This window comes from Prinia subflava, chromosome 17, assembly GCF_021018805.1.
Source record: "Prinia subflava isolate CZ2003 ecotype Zambia chromosome 17, Cam_Psub_1.2, whole genome shotgun sequence".
NCBI lineage: Eukaryota > Metazoa > Chordata > Aves > Passeriformes > Cisticolidae > Prinia > Prinia subflava.
The window spans coordinates 14,561,610-14,578,724 of NC_086263.1; the positions used below are offsets into that span (position 1 = coordinate 14,561,610).

Here is a 17,115-nt window from a genome sequence, read left to right on the forward strand (position 1 = left end):
CTGCCGGCAGGACAATTAAAAACCCCACAAAAAGACGGAATAATTCCGCAAATTAAGCAGGAATGAGAGAACTGTTTCTAGGGAAAATAATTGGAAACATCTGGTTGTGAATAAACCTTTGTGCTTCCAAGCCCACACCTGGGGGAGGCAGAGAGAGGCACAGGCTTTGAATTATTTCTGATAACGGCAATTCCGCTTCGGGAACCTGCAGGAAAAGCCTCCCGTGTTTATTCCTCAGGAATGTTTTATCTGGGATTTTATCCGACCAGGATAAAATTTATTGCAGCAGGTCTGGGCTTCAAGGGAGGGAAGAGGGAGAAAAGGAGGGAAAAGGGGGGAAAAGGGGGGAAAAGAGAGGGGAAAAGAAAGGGGGGGAAAAGGGGGGGAAAGGGGGAGGAAAGGAGGGGGAAAGGGGGGAAAAAGGGGAGGAAAGGAGGGAAAATTGGGGAAAAGGGAGGAAGAGGGGGAAAAAAGGGAGGGGAAAAAGGGGAAAAAGGGGAAAGGCGAACTTGTGGTGCTTTTAAAGAAGAGGCTGAAAATGTGGAGGAAAATCCACTGTGGGAAGAGTTTTGCTTTGGATGGAGAAGAGAACGGGGGAGGGAAGAAGTTCCTGCTCAGGGCTGGAATTCCCAGGGATGTTCCCGTCCTTCCTCAGCCCCTGCAGCCCAAATTCCCCTCCTGCACCTCCAGCTCCTGCCCTCTTTGGCTTCCCATGGGATTAGTGCCAGGGAATTCCCTCACTGGAGAGTGGGGTTGCTCCCAGAGCTCTGCCCTAATGGGGCTGAGGTCAATCCTGGCAGAAATTGGAGGGAATTTCAGTTCACGGCCCTTTCCTTCCCCCTGGAGCCTCAAAAACTGGGATTGAACCCCTGATTTCCTGCTTTTCCAGAGCTTCCCAAAGGCAGGGAGCAGCCCCATGGAGATGTCCCAAAAAATCCCCTGGGTTGGGGGGTGATGCTGCTCTGCAGGGTGGGATTAGGGAGCACATTCCCAACATCCCTCAGAGCCTGGAGCAGCTTGGAACATCCACCAGGGAGGAAAAATCCAGTTCTGGTAGGACGGGGAAACCCCCAGAGGAGAGAGAAAAAAAAATGAGGAAAAGGTGAAATAAAAAAGTCCTGGAGCAGCACAAAAAGCAAGGATGTGGCTGGAGAGGGAATTCCCACAGAACATCCTTGGGGATGTTCCCAGAGCGCTTTTCCAGCTGTTTTCCAGCTGGGAAGTCAGGGAATGTGAGGGATGGGAGGAGCTCCTCCTGTGCCGCTGGCACCGGGATCCTCCAGCAAATCCCCAAAATCCCCAAAATCCCCAAAAGCGGTGACTCGGCAGAAAGCCGGGAATGTGGCAGTTCCCATGGCAACGGCGGCTCGGGAAGCGCAGCCAACTTCCCAAATCCCTGGAAAAGGGAAAGCTCCGAAGGGGGATTGCAAAGGGTTCGCTTAATATTTCTTCCCCTGGCAGGAATTCCAGGGAAAAGAACATCTCAGGACATCTGGGCCAAGCCCAAATTCCCAGATTCCCTTTGGACAGCCCAGGGGCCGCTCCTGTTTTCTTTTTTGAGGGATCCACAGCAGTTTAGGCTGAGATTTAGTCCCGGGTTTAAGAGTGGCACCAAAGCCAGGCTGTGCCCCAGATGTTGGCCCCAACCCGGTGCCAGCTCCGCTCCTGATGCTCCTGGAGGATCTCCGTGGGATTTTAAGGAATCAGCTCCTGGCGAGGAGCAGGGATGGAGGGGGAAGGGTTTGGTGGCCTGGGGGAGCCTCAGCCCGGCTTTGCCCGGGGATCTGAGCTGGCCTCGGGAAATCCAGGATGTGTTGGAGCATTTTCCCACATTTCAGGCAGGAAAACCACTGGGGAGTTCCTGATTCTGGGAGAGCTGCACAGCATAAAGTTCATGGGTTGGAAGGGAATTTTTAAATTTTTAAAGCTCATCTAGTTCTGATTTGAGGCAGTTCCCACTACCCCAGGCTGCTCCAAGCCCTGCCCAGGGATCCACCTCCAGCTCCTCTGGGAATCTGCCAGGGCCTCCCCACCCTCCCTGTTAAACCCTTCCACACTGGAGGTCAAAATAATTTTTTTTTTTTAATTTAAGATTTCTCTTGAATTGAAGAATGGGAGAGCAATTCCCAGCCTGGCTTGGCAGGAAACTCCATCCTCAATATCTCTCTATAAATTCCCTCAGCACAGACCAGGCCTCATCCCTGATTTTTCCCTTTGCACCAGACAATTCCCAATTCCAAAGAAAACAGCGGAAACTCCTGGGGTGTGGGTCCAGCTCAGGCCCAGCCATCCCAGAACTCCCTTCCCTGTTTTTGGGGAGATCACCTCCACCATCCATCCCGCCAATCCTACAAATATTTCTGCAATAAACACAGCCAAATATAATTTAAAAATAAGCTGCAATGTCCCAAATCCACTGCTTTCATCTTTGGAATGTGGGATACAATTCCCAAATTCCCAGGTGTCCCAGAGGGAGCAGCTCCATTTAAAAATTCCCAAATTCTCATTCTGCATTGGAGAGAGGTGGGAGCCCCGGGCCTGACACCCAGAACGGAACAGGAGCAAATTCACGGCACTGTTTTCCCATAATCTTATTATTTGTAGGAGATTTTAACCTGTTCTTTTCCACTGCCAAATCCACTGGGATTTTAATCCCTGTTATTATGGATCTCTACCATCCCTCTCCCAAGTCCTACAAATATTCCTGCAATAAACAAAGCAACAAAAAATAATCTGGGCTGGCATCACCACTATGAGAAATCCACAGCTTTCATTCCTGGAATGAGGGATACAATTCCCAAATTCCCAGGTGCTCCAGAGGGAGCAGCTCCATTTAAAAATTCCCAAATTCTCATTCTGCGTTGGAGAGAGGCCGGAGACACAGGCCTGACACCCAGGAACGGAACAGGAGCAAGATCACGGCACTGTTTTCCCATAATCTTATTATTTTTAAGCCACTCAGGGGATTTTGGAGACTTAACCCATGATTTTAACCCCTGGGATTTGGCAGATCCTGGTTATTATGGATCCATCCCGAGGCTGAGGAAAATCCTGAAGCCCTAAATCCCAGTTTGGTTCCAAGGAAAACCAAATTTTTATGGGAGGAGCGGCTGAGGGAAGTTTAAAATGTGAATAATGCACGGAACACACACACACAGAAATATCCTGGGAATTCCAGAGCATTCCAGGGATGCTCTGCTCCCCTGAGAGCAGCGGGGTTGGGTGGGGAATTTGGGAAGGGGAAAGGGAAAAGGGAAAGGGGAAGGGGAAGCAGAGGAAAAGGGGGAAAAGGGGGGAAAAGGGAGGGAAAAATGGGGAGAAAAGGGAGGAAAAAAGGGAGGGAAAAGGAGTGAAAAAGAGGGGGGAAAAAGGGGAGGAAAAGAGGGGAAAAGGGGGAAAAAGGGAGAGTGAAAAGAGAGGGGAAAAGGGGGGAGAAATAAAACCAAACAAAATCAAACAAAAACAATATAAAAGCCATCATAATAGATAATAGCAATATACAATAATAACAGGATAATAAAATGGCAGCGCTGATACCGATCCTAACGATGATGATGACAATTAATAATTATGATTACAACGAAGATAATGACGATGGTCAAGTTAATAATGGCAGAGCTAAAAGGACGAGGGTGATCCAGGGGAAGGAGCAGGAGCCAGGCCAGGGATGGATTTCCAAGGGCTGCTGATCCAGGGAAAAGCAGGATGAGTCAGGGAGCAAAGAGCAGGAGGAGCAGCAAACAGGACACACGTGATCCCCAAAGTTCATTAATAAATATTTCATTTGATTTTTTGGTTCTGCCGTTACCACATCGTCTGCCCAGGTAAACGTTTGGTGCTCCTGATGAAAGCCTTTAAGAAGGATAAAAATATCTGATCCTAAATTTTCACCCCAATGGTCAGTTCTGCTTTTTTCACTGTGAAACCTCCGTGGCTCATTATAAAAATTCAGATTAATGTATGGATAATGGAATTTCTCTTGAAGTACCGCTAAGAAGTGGCCACTCTGACAACAGCAGAAAAATTTAATAACAGAGAGCTTTTCTTTTGGTTCCTTTCCTCTACAAATGACATTTTACAGAGAATTTGATGCTAAAAGTGCTCCCACAGATGTTGCAGCTACAGAAACTTTCTGTTTGGATGGATGTTTTCATTGGGTTGGGTCTCAGCCTCACCTCAGCCACTCTATCGAACATCAGAATTATCAGGATGGGTGAGAGATGTTGTAATTTATCAAAATTTATCAATTCTGATAGAAATATTATTATTTTAACAATTAATTTTGTATTAAATCAATCAAATAATTAATTGTTAATACTATTATTTAATATTATAATTTCATGGTGGAATTCATGATTATTTATTTCCCAATACGCTCTTCTGGCAGAGCAGAGTAAACCTGAGAGAATCACCCAGGGCAGGAGCTCATCCCAGCCGGGATCACCATCCCGACCTTCTCCCGGTGGGAATTCGGGCTGGGGAAGTTAAGCCTGGCTTGGCTTTTCCCTAAACCCGGCTCAGCGGCAGCAGGAACCCTGCAGGCTCTGCATGGATTGGCCCTGACGTGACACTGGGATGTCACCTGGTCCCCAAACTGCCACCCTGCTGTGCCCAGGTGAGCACACCGCAGGGATTTTCCCTCTGCCCCCAGAGATTTTTCCCTTTTCTCCCCAGAGATTTTTTCCTTTCCTCCCCAGGGATTTTTCCCTCTCCTCCCCAGGAATTTTCCCCTTTTCTCCTCAGAGATTTTTCCCTTTGCTCCCCAGGGATTTTCCCCTCTGCCCCCCAGGAATTTTCCCCTTTGCTCCCCAGGAATTTTCCCCTTTTCTCCCCAGAGATTTTTTCTTTTCCTCCCCAGGGATTTTTCCCCAGGGATTTTTCCCTCTGCCCCCCATGGATTTTTCCCTCTGCTCCCCAGGGATTTTCCCCTTTTTTCCCCCAGGGATTTTTCCCTCTGCCCCCCAGGGATTTTTCCCTTTGCTCCCCAGGGATTTTTCCCTTTGCTCCCCAGGGATTTTTCCCTTTGCTCCCCATGGATTTTTCCCTCTGCCCCCCATGGATTTTTCCCTCTGCTCTCCAGGGATTTCCCCCTCTGCTCCAGGGAATGCCCAGGGCGCAGCATCCCCTGCCCCCCTCCGGGGGACACTCCAGGGACAGCTCCCGGCACACACACCCACAGAGGGATGCATGGATTGATCCCGTGCCATTCCCAAAGATCCTTCCTCAGAGGAGAAGGGGTTGGAATTGAGGAGAAGGCGAATTTCGGGCCGGGGCCGGGGCCAGGGGGGGCTGGCAGCGCTCCCAGCGCTGGATCCGCAGCAGCCTCACATTCCTGCCGGAGCATCTGCTGCAGCCACGTGCGGAGCTGGAGCAGACAAATCCCTCCCAAAGCCGCATCCAGACAGGGAATGCCCTTTTCACCTCGGGAATGACGCGCCCGGAGCGGCCCGGGAGCACAGGCAGCTCCAGGAGCTCTCTCCCCGCTTTTCCCTGGCTCTGGGATGTGCAGAGCTTTTCCAGGCACAGCCCCGACCCTGGAGCAGAGCCCTGGGTGGATCCCGGGCCGGGCTGGGAATGAGCGAGGCTGGAAGAGGTGACAAGGGACAGAAGAAAATGGGAATTTTTTTGGAGCTTTCCAAGTTTGTGGTCCCTGCCTGAGCATCCTGAGCACCCCCAGGACACGTCGGGTGTGCAGGGCCTGGAGTTGGATCCCTGGGGATCCCTTCCAGCCCAGGAGATTCCAGGATTCTGAATTTTGGGAATTTTCCATCCACAGCACTTCCCTGATCCTACAATCCTGGAGGTCCCCACGACCTGCCCCCTCCACGCTCCCTTTTCCAAGGGATTTTCCAAGGGATTTTTTTTTTCTTTTTCCCATTTGGATTTGAATTCAGCTGGGAAAATCCCAGCGCCGTTCCCAAAGGGCAGAGACTCCGGGGATGGATTTGCAGGAGCAGCAGCAGCAGCTCCATCCCTGCCAGGCTCCACCCGTTATCCCAATCCTGCAATTCCAAGGATTGACCTCTCCCTTCCAAGGGAGCATCACCGGGAGACAACTGGTGATAATTAATTGTTAATATTATTATTTACTAATATAATTCCATGAGCTCGGTTTATTTTTTTCCCCCTGACTTCAATTGTGACAAAAAGAGGGAAAAATGAACTCAAATCCCCAATCAGACCCTCCATGCCCCACTGGGGATCCCCGGCACATTCCCTGATGGATTGAGGCAAATCTGTTTTTCGGGATAATTGAAGCAGCTTTGATTGCAGGGGCAGCTTGGGCTGACGTTTAAACGAGCTCAAAGTTAAGCCAGGCTTTATTCTGGGCTGTGATTTTTGACTTTGTAGAGAAGGAATTCCCAAAATTCCCGGGAGCTCAGGAAGGAGCGACCTGGGAGCTGCTCCGGGATTGGGCAGGGCATGGAGAGGCCACGCAGGGTCCCTGTGCCACTTTTGGGGACAGAGGTGACACCTGGCATCAACCCAGGGCAGCACTTTGTATATATAAAAATATTTATGAAATATATTAAATTAAAATTAAGTTAAATATTTATTTGTATATATTAAAAATATATTTTATATATTTTTATATATACATGTAAATATGTATTTATAACACAGTCACACCCATGTTATAAATACATATTATATTATTAGCTTTTCACAAATATTAAAAGAAATCCTATAGATATATATATTATATTAAGATTACTATATAAATATAACTTTTCTTTCTATTAACAAAGCTTAAAAGTAATAACAGAGTAGCTAATATATAATTATAATTAAACTATCTACTTTTATCTCTGCTATTATCAAAACTTAAAGATAATAATAGAATAGTTAATATAGAATCATACTTATAATTAAACTATCTACTTAATTCAAATAACATCCAATAAAGATATAATAAACCCCCTACTGCTAACATATTAACTGTCTGTAAAATGTATGAACCAGAGCCCAAACTGGAGATAATAATAAAAAAAAGACAAAAGCACAACTAAAAACCAAAGATACTCTAAAAAAACAAACCCAAGGAGGGGCCGTGCAAAATAATTCCTAAAATATAGAAATACGTTTATAAAAAAGATAAATATACATAATATTTATGTATTAATGTGTATTAATCTAAAAAATATAACTATACAACAAGCTGATGTAATTAAAAAGTGTTTTAAAAAGTCTCCAAAAATAATAAAAGTACTCTTAACTAAATGCCAAACACGCAGCTGTTTAACCCTTTACTTTATCTCCCATTATTCTTTATCAGACCTTTCGAATTGTCCCAAAAATTAAAGCTGATTTTCCGTGGCTGCTCCCTGGGCCGGCCCCATCCATCCCCGCTCCTGGAATTCTCCAGATCCTCCCCAAAACCAGCCTGGAATGGATCCAAGCTCATTCCAACACTTATTCCAAGGGAAAAGCTCCAGCCCCGAGAGGTTTTATAAACAAACTACCCAAAGAAAGGACTCCCAAAGCTCGGGATTAATGGAAAAGCTGTCGGGATGCTGTTTAATAAAGGAAATAAAGGAAATAAAGGAAATTAAGGAAATTAAGGAAATAAAGGAAATAAAGGAAATGAAGGAAATAAAGGAAATAAAGGAAATAAAGGAAATAAAGGAAATAAAGGAAATAAAGGAAATAAAGGAAAGCTCCCCCAGAACTCCCCTGCAGCGAGGTCGTGGTGCCTCGCCAGGAGCGAGGGGTGGGGGCTGCCAAGAGGGCACAAAATCCCTTTTTTAATCCCCTTTTTCCCGAGCTCTCCCAGCTCAGATCCCTCGGGATGGGCGGGATCTGGCAGGGAATTCCTGGGGCAGGAGGCTCCGGTCCCTGGCAGATGCAGGAGAAGTGGATTTGGAGCCAGGAGGAATTTGGGGAGAGTTTCTCCCTCCTCCTGCTAATTAAGGCTCTGACACTAATTAAGACCCTGCTGATTAGCAGGGGGCACAGAGGGGCAGTGCCAGGGCTGGGGGGGTTTCCTTAGGGATCAGGCTTGGTGTCTGAAATTGGGGAAAACCCCAAAAACATCGTTTATAAACAGCTCTAAAATTCCAGCAGTGTTTGCCCTGGAGAGCACCAGGCCTGGATGAGCCAGGGATGGAATTGGGATGGAAATCCTGTGGATTTGTCCCATCCTCCCGTGTGTTTGCATCCCGAGGGGGCTGCAGGGAACAGATTTTTTTATATTTTAATATTGAGTGGTGGCATTCAGGGTTTAGTCCTGGCTCAGGCACATCTGGAGACCTGACCAGAGCTGGCCCAAATCCAGCAGAGCAATTCAGGCACGGTTTTCCCGGGGATTTCACCCGGGTTTAGGGCGGGCAGGGCTGGAAAGGGAAGGTGGGGATGGAGCAGCAGGAGGGGAGGATGGGATGGAGCAGGAGGGAAATTCCCGGGAAGCAAAGGAGGGCAGGAATTGGTGACCCACCAAAGATGAGCCTGAATTTCTCAGGCTCTGCCAGGGCACTTTTGGTTGTCTCCATTTCCTCCTTCCAAAAAACACTGCTGGGGGGTGATTTCCAAGAGGGAATCACTCCCAGCTTTCAGCTGGAATTGGGGAATTCTGTGTGCAGCAGGAACAACCCAAATCAGTTTTGTTTTTCCCCTCTCAGTAGCAGAGCAAAGCTAAAACAAGGCTTGGAATCAAAGCTGAAGGAATCCCAGGACTCCCAGAGCTCCGGGCTGAGCGCAGCCAGCAACCAACACGAGCTCCAATCAGCAATTCCCACCTCAGGCTGAACTTGCTGGAGCTGCCTGTGCCAAACTCCTTTTCTTGGACAGAAATCCGAACATAAGTCAGGTGTAAATTCATCTCCAAGCACAGCCAGGCTGCGAAAAATCCGAGCAGACACCGGGGTGAAGCCGCCAGGAAAATCCCTGGGAAGGCTTTTCCCTCTGGGAGAGCTCCTGGGTTTAATTCCAACACAATGCCCCGTGTTCCAGTCATTAATGAATCCAGGGAATACCTCATCCCATTCCCTGGGTTAATTCCAGGGGGTTGGAGCTGCAGGGATCCCAGGCTTGGAGCTCAGGGCAGAGGCAACACCCGAATTTTCCTCCTGGGAATTCCCACCTGACCTCCAGCCCCACTCTGAGCTGCCCCAGGAGCTTTCCCCAGCCTGGACTCTCCCAAAATCGAGGCCATTTGGGAGCGCAGACCCCGGCACATTTTGGGTTCCTTGGAATTTTTCCGTGTGTGGCTCCTCTGGGATTTTCCAGGAGCTCCGGCTCATCCAGCCTGGATAACTCCAGCCCTACTGAAAACCCTGCAGGCCTGAGGGCCGCAAAACTCATTTAGCAGCGTTAATTGCAGCCCTAATGAACGCAGACCCTGCCCTCACCGGGGTTTAGCCTGGAGCGGGAGCGTGGATCCCCTCAGAGGAGGGGTTGGGTGCTGGGTCAGGAGCTGTTCCCAAAAGGGCGGGAAATGGGACAATCCCCCGGGATGGACCCAAAACGAGGAGTTCTGGCGGCTGTGGTTGGCTGGGATGGGGTTTGATGGGATACTGGGAGAGGTGTGGCTGCTCCATCCCGGGAATGTCCGAGGCCAGGCTGGGGCAGCGGGAGGTGGCCCTGCCCTGGCTGGGTGGCACTGGGTGAGCTCTGAGGTCCCTCCCAACCCAAACCATTCCGGGATTCTCTGGAGGCCTCAAAATCCCCTGGTAACAAATCAGACAAAAGCCCAAATTCCAAACCCCTCTCTGCACTGGGATTTGGGATTTCTCTAAGCCAGGCTCAGGTGGGAATTCCCTCTTCCCTGTTTCCATCCTGCATGGATGAGGGTGGCAAATGTTCCCATTTGGGCTTTTCCACCCTGGCCTCATCCCACCCTGCTGAGTGAGGGCAAAGACATTCCCACCTTCCTGAGGCACGGGAGAGCTGGGAAGGGATTCCTGGGAATGCTGAGAGGAGCGTCCCTCTCCTCCCCAGCAATCCACGGAGGCAGAGCTGCCTCCAAATCCCCCTTATCCCTCCAATCTCCATTATCCCACGCAAATCCCTGTTCCAGCTCCATCAAAGCCCCGTCAGGATGGGAAGGAAATGAGGATTTGATGGAATTGTGGCAGAGCAGGGACACGGATCCACCTCCCATCTCCTGCTGGAGCTCAGCAGTGCCCCTGATCTCCCTTTTCCATCTTTTCCTGAGGACGGTTTTGCTCAGGGGAGCTCGGGAGATTCCAATTAAACCCAAACACTGCCTGTGCTTCCAGAAATCCCAGAGCCTGCGGAGAGGGAAGGACAGCAGGAGGACAAACTGCTCCCATCCTGGGTGGTGGCCCTGGACACCACCCTGGCTCCATCCCATGGGGTGGAGCTGCTTTTAATCCAAACTGGGAAGGAGTGGCTGCCCCTTGGAAAGGGAATTTTGGCTCAGAGATTCCCCCCAGGGATTTGTTGCCCTGAAACCTCCCCAAAGCAGCTCAAGTTGTCAGCAAACCCCAAGTCCAGTTTACCTTTAGGATGAGCCTAAATCACCAAATTCTAAACACGGGGCCAAAGCTGAGCTTTGCCCCCCGAGGTTCGGAGCCCTCCACAGCTCCCAAAGATTCTCAGGCCATATTAATATTAATATTAATAATTAACCAAGCCCCACTGCCTTATCTCTCCTCATCCCTGCAGTGCCTCGTCCCCGTCTGGCAGATCTGAGAGGAGCTGGGAGTGACAGAAACGGGGACATTTGGGGACAATGCTGGAACAGATGAAAGCATCCCGCTCCTTCCTTTCTCCGGCTCCTGATTTATTCTGCTCTCCCATTTATCCTGCTCTCCCATTTATTCTGTTTTCACGTCTCCTCGCAGCTGTTTTGCCACGACAAAGTTGCATCTTCCCCGAAACACAGGAGCGCTTTGAATCGGGACTGAACAGAATTTTGAAGGATTAAACAGAGAGGGATCAAGGAAAAATCCGGGGTTTTTTCCCCCTCACAATTGGTCCCTGTGTATTAAATCTCAGATGGAGGCCACAGTGGGGAGGGAATATTTTGATATTGGGGGAAGTTGTGCCAAAGGAGATGTGGCTGCTGTGGGGAAGAGCTGAAGAAATGATTCGAAAGAGTAAAGCCAGACTTAAATTAAATTAAACCCCCACAGGGTAAACCAGGCAGATCAGGGATCTGCCGTGCCTGAGGGAAATGAGGAATTCCAAGCCTGTTCTCCCTCTTTCCAGGCTCCAGAAAAAGCATGGAGAAAACCCTGGTTCAAAAAAAATCCATCCCTGGAAGAGTCCCCAGCTCTGCAGCTCTGATTTTGGGAGCTGGTGGCAGCTGTGAGGACACTGGGACACATTTGGGTGGGAGTGTCCCTTCCCAAACTGCCTGGGAGCTTTGGGAATGCAGAGTCCTGATCCCAACCCTTGGATATGCCCCTCACTCTCATTTAATTCCTTTTTTTTTTTTTTTTTTTTTTTTGAGGGATTGGTGTGATTAGGGAAAAAAAGATCTGGAAAATGACGCATTTTTAGATCCATGAGGAATTTGGACTTGCAGAGCTTTGGGAATGTATCAGAGCAAGGTGAATTTATGGAGCAGACATAAACCCCATCCCAGGATTTCCTCTCACCAGTTCGGAATTCTGCCTTGGGGCTTCCCTTGTCCGGGAATTGTGACTTCCTGAGGGCTCTGTTACAAGGAGCAGCACTGAAATATCCCATTTTCCCCCAGGATTTCCCTTCCCTGCCCTATTCCCAGGATTCTGGCACATCCCTGGGGCTCAGCACCTCAGAGCTGCCAATGGATTTATCCCCCAGCACCCTCTGGAAAGCTCCTTTCCCGGATTATCCACGCTTAAGCACAAAGGAATCGGGACATAATGAGGTTGAGTGATTGGCACAAGATCACTGAACAGAGAACTAATTATCCCTAATTATTCCTGGGAGATCCAGAGGGGAGCAGGAGGGTGATGGAGGGATGCAATTCCAGGGGGATGCAATTCCAGGGGGATGCAATTCCAGAGGAATGCAAATCCAAAGGGATGCAAATCCAGAGAAATGCAATTCCAGGGGGATGCAATTCCAAGGATTTGGCATTTGCTGACGCACAAATCCACGGCCATGACAATGCAGGTGATCCCACTCCGCCTTCCACCACTCCCATCCCCAAAGAGCCCCAGGCAAGGAAATCCTGGGATGTGGAGAGCAGCAGCAGCAGGGAACACGAACAGCTTCAGATCCAGGGATGAGACAAAACTGAGGGGAAAAGGCTCCGCTTTCCCACCCTGGAATTCCAGGGAGAACAGGGGGCTGAACCCAGCACTGCCCAACCCAAGCACCAAATTCCTCCTCCCGTGGCTCCCCCGGGTTAAATCCAATATTCTTTGGGAAGCAGAGAATTGCCGGGTGTCGTCACAGCCTGCCCTGATTTAATCACGTTAAAAGCCACGGAGACAGAATTATTTGGGATTAGGGATGAATAAGGCTTTTAAAGGCTGACTCCAACCCTCCCGATCTGCTTTAAAAAAAAATCCAATCAGGATTCCTGATTTCCAGTCAGGAAAAGTCCAATTGCTGCTCCCAAACGGGCTTTAAACCAATCCACCTCCCCAATGCGGAGCTGTTTGGGAAGATGGGGAGGATTCTTCCCAATCCAGAGCATTCCTAATCCTAGGACACAGAGCAGGTCATTTAGGTCAAGGCTTAAGACATTAAACCATTGCCCCAAAGCTTGGGATTTAACGAGCTTTGGGACTTAGCGAGGGAGGGATAAGCAGCAGAAGTTTAAATACTTCCAGGGATATTCCTCTTCCGTGGAAAGCTACACCCTGGGAAGTCTGGTAGAATGGAATCCTTGGGGATGTTCCCTGGGAAAAAGGAACCTGAGGATGGTGGGGGTTTGGGAGGGTGATGTCCACACTGCAGCACCGAAGGGATTTCCCCTCAGCTCTCATCTTTTCCTGGAATTCCAATGGATGAGGAATTCATCCTGTGCACAGCTGCCAGGGTGGCTTTTCCTGGTTATCCAAAGGACTGAAACACTCGGAGCAGCCCCTTCCCTGAATCCAGGGAGAGACAGAGAAGAGAAGGAAGGGAGGGAAATAAACCCATCCTGGTGTGTGGGTTGTTCATTCAGATCCCGGAAAAATATCAGGGGGTTAAAGGAAAAATGTCATCGCTCCAAAGGGGCTCCTGGGGAGGAGCGTGGGAGGGAAATGCTGCTCCCTCCATCTGCTCTGAGCACGGAGCTGGGGCCGGCTCCTGCTGCAGATCCGGCCCTGCCTGGAGCTCGGAGGTGCTCCGGGAAGTTTCTTTGGGAGCTGCCATTCCAAGGGATGTTCCCTGCCATGAGCACGAGCCCAGGGAATGCTGAGGAGGCTCCGTCAGTGCTCCTGGGAGGAGCTGTCCCTGCTGAGGGCAAGACAGGGAATGTCCCTGTGGAGGATTCCCAGCAAAGAGCAGCGGTTTGGGTTGGGAGGGACTTAAAGCCCATCCAGTTCCAACCCCAACATCTTCCACCATCCCAGGGTGCTCCAAGCCCCGTCCAGCCTGGCCTGGGACACTGCCAGGGATCCAGGGGCAGCCACAGCTGCTCGGGGAATCTGTGCCAGGGCCTCCCTCACTCTCCCAGCCAGGAATTCCTGCCCAACATCCCATCCAAATCTTCCCTCGTTGAATTTAAAACAGTCACCCCTTGTCCTACAAGGAATCCAACTCCTGCCTCTCACAGGGAATTCAAAACTTTGGATCCAACACTCCCCATCCACACCTGGTGTAGACATCGCTCCGATGGCTGCTCCAAATCCATCCCCTCTCCCCTGGGATGGAAAACAAAGGGTGAGAACTCCAGAGCCCGGAGCTCACCCTTCAGAGAGGCCCTCCAAAAGCTCCCCAGGTAACCTTGGTGCAGTTTACTGTTCCAAAATCCTGGTCAGGATCCCAAAGGTGTTTCCACACCGCAGGAAGGAGGAGCCCACTGCAGAGCTCTGGCACTGTCCCTGTCCCATCCCGGGAATGCTGCTCCCCATGGGATCCTCGGAGCTCCCCCCTCCTGCTGCCTGCTGGGGCTGCTCCAGCCTCTGCTGGAGCCTTTCCCGAGCTCCCCCCAATGCCTGGCACAGGCTCAGCCATTCCAGTGACATTTACTCCCACCAGGATTTGGAGATCAGCTCGACATTTGGGATGATTCCTCCCGAAAACGTTCCGGAGCCTGCTGGCTCCCGAGGGTTCCTGCTCAGCCCAGCTCCTCGGCACGTGCGTAGCGGTTTAGGCTCGAGCCCGCCAGGCTGAGCCCAGGATAAGCTCAGTTTATCTGATCTCAGTTTGTCTGAATCCCACCGTGGCTGCTGGGGAGGGGTGATCAGCATCCAGACAGCAAAGCTTTGCTTCCAGAATCCCGGAGTGGGAGGGAAGGGATGGAAAGGAGGGAGGGAAAGCCCATCCAGTCCCACCAGGGGAATTCGGTGGGATGCCAGGGAAGGAGGGAGAGGGGAGGGGTGGAACACTGAGGCTGCTGGACACAGATCCAAGGCCATGGAACAACCTGGGATAGTGGGAAGTGTCCCTGCCCATGGCATGGGATGATCCTTAAGGCCCCTCCCAGCCCAAACCGTTCCCTGGTCCCACACTGCCACAGCACACATCCCAAAACAAACCCTGCCCCGGGGAGCTGGGGGGTTTCGGGCTCCTGACATGATTAAAATCACCGAACAGGAGATTTCCATCAGCAGATTCTGAACTGCAGGGAAGGGAAATGGCACCAAAACAGCAAAATCTGGGTTTGCAGGAAGCAAATCCCAAAGGAAACTCCCTGGGGGGAAAAGCCGGGTCTGGCTGGCTTCCAGCTGGGATCAAATCCCACAGTGGGAACAGGACTCCAGGCTGGATCTAGGGGATCCTTCAGATCCCTTCCAACCCAACCCAGGCCATGATTCAACTCCCTGCTGTGGTTAGCCCGGGGTTTGGGATGCCCTGGGGGCAGCGGGCACGGGAGTGGGGGGGGATCCATCGGGGTTGGAGCAGTGGATCAGTCACCAACAGCTTCCCAAAGATTCCCAGCAGAAAAGGACAGGGATTCCTAAAGATTCCCAGGGAAAAGGACAGGGATTCCCAGCAGAAAAGGGCAGGGATTCCCAATAATTCCCAACAGAAAAGGACAGGCATTCCCAAAGATTCCCAACAGAAGAGGACAGGAATTCCCAAAGATTCCCAACAGAAGAGGACAGGAATTCCCAAAGATTCCCAGCAGAAAAGGACAGGGATTCCCAGCAAGATCCCAACTCCTGGGGTGGGACACAACTCACACGACACAGCCTGGGGATCACCAGCCCCTGCCCCGGCCCCTCCACGAGTTCCTTTCATCTGCTGGAAAAAAATAAAATAAAAAAAAAGAGCAAAATCCCAAATAAAGCTGTTTTATGCCCAACTTGCTGCCAAAACCCCGTTACTGGAATCCTCTGCTCTCCCCTCCCTCTGCGCCCGCCTGTTCCAGCTGAGTGAACAAAGGAAAATCCAAATAAAATCAAACGAGCGAGGCTGAGGCAGGAACGGGAGCCTCAAACAAACCCAGCTCGGTGGTTTTGAGCCCAGACAGAGCCACAATGGGATGGCCTAGATTCCTTCCCAGGCTGCTTTTTTCCCCCTCTGTTTTCCTGGATTGAGAAAGGGAAGGGAGAGAAACCCTCCTGTAAAATCCCTTCCCTGGGAGCGGATTAATGAACCGAGGAGGAGAAGGGGAGCGGAGCTGGCAGGGAATGCAAGCAGCACGGGCTGAACACGGAGTTCACTCGTTCCCCCTCTCCCTGGAGAGCCTCTGGCGCTTTTCCCGCTGTGTCAGTCATTCCTGGGGATGGGAATGCTGGAGGTAACCCCGAGTTCAGCCGGAGCGGCAGCCGGGGGAACCCAACCTCATCCTTGGCAGCCGGGCTTGGCTTACAGGGAAAATCCCCAGGGTTCCCCCCTGCCGGTTCCCCGCTCCTGTTGGAAACGCGATCCCTGGGACGTGTCAGGGCTAAAAATACCCCCAGGCTGTGGAGATAAACCCGGGGAGAGCCTCGGGGCCGGGCCGGGGCCGGCAGGGTCCGGAGGAGGGCTCGGTGCCTCTCCCACATCTCCCTCGCCATCCCCGGCTGGCGTTGCCAAGGGAACGCAGCCGAGGCGCTTCCCAAGGAAAGGGCAACCCGGGAATGTGGGCGAGGCTCTGCGGGTCCTGCCGAGCCGCACCTGAGCATCCTCGGGGTCATCCCGGAGTGAGGCACCCTCCGATCATCCCAAAAAACTGCGGCGGGATGAGCCGCGGGATCCTCGGGCTCCCCCTCTGGGGTTCTCCTTCCCGGGTGGGATAAACGCGAGCCCGCCCTGCTCCAAGGAATTCCCAGTTTCTCCTGGGTTACACTGACAACCTCTCACCACCTCCACGGGGAGGAATGAGCTGCCTGCACAGGGATTTCCTTTGGAATATTGGGCTTGGGAAATGAAAAGGGGCCGGGGATGGCTTTGCTTGAAGCTTGCCAAGCTCTGGAAATTCGGGATAGCAATTCCAGTGCTTCTCCATGGAGCAGCCTCCAGAGGCAAAATGAACCAACGGGGGAACAAGAGGGTCTGGCCTGCTCCGGCTTCTCCTCCTCTGTGCCACGGATTTATCCCAGAGGATGAGGAGCTTGAGGGTCTGGAAAACCTCGGGGGAAGGGATTCTCTCCGGGAAATCCAGCTTTAGGCCAGGAAAAGCCAAACCTGGGCTGTGGGAGCTGCAGGATTCGTTAAAGCAGCGAGGAGCGAGCGCACGGCCGGGACGGCCTCAGCCACGGAAACCCAGGAAATCCCATCCAAACAAATCCACGGGATTGCAAACAAATCCCGGGAGATGACAGAGAGGGAGAGGGAGGGAAGCAGGTGATCCGTCAGCCTCGGGAAAACCCAGCAGGAAAACCAGCGCTGCCCGGGGAGCGCGAGGATTTGTCGGGATTGGAGCCAGAGGAGATCAGTCCCATTTTCCCGGCCTTTCCCCAATCCCACACATCCCAAAGGCTCATTTGGAAGAGCCTGGCAATCAAATCATCCCCCACAGGAGGAGCAGGGATCACACAGAGGCACCTGCAGCCCTGGGCTGGACGCTGCCACGCCCGGCACGCGGCTCCCCCAGCCACAGCTGTTCCAACAGCTTATCCCAGCCATAAAACACGG

At 51.4% G+C, this 17,115-nt stretch overlaps 1 protein-coding gene across 2 annotated transcripts in view; it reads right to left on the minus strand.

Annotated features, from left to right (window-relative positions):
- The window catches only part of CACNA1H (calcium voltage-gated channel subunit alpha1 H), a 151,408-nt gene that overhangs the window by 113,731 nt on the left and 20,562 nt on the right, over positions 1 to 17,115 (minus strand). The gene's annotated exons all lie outside the window — the stretch shown is intronic.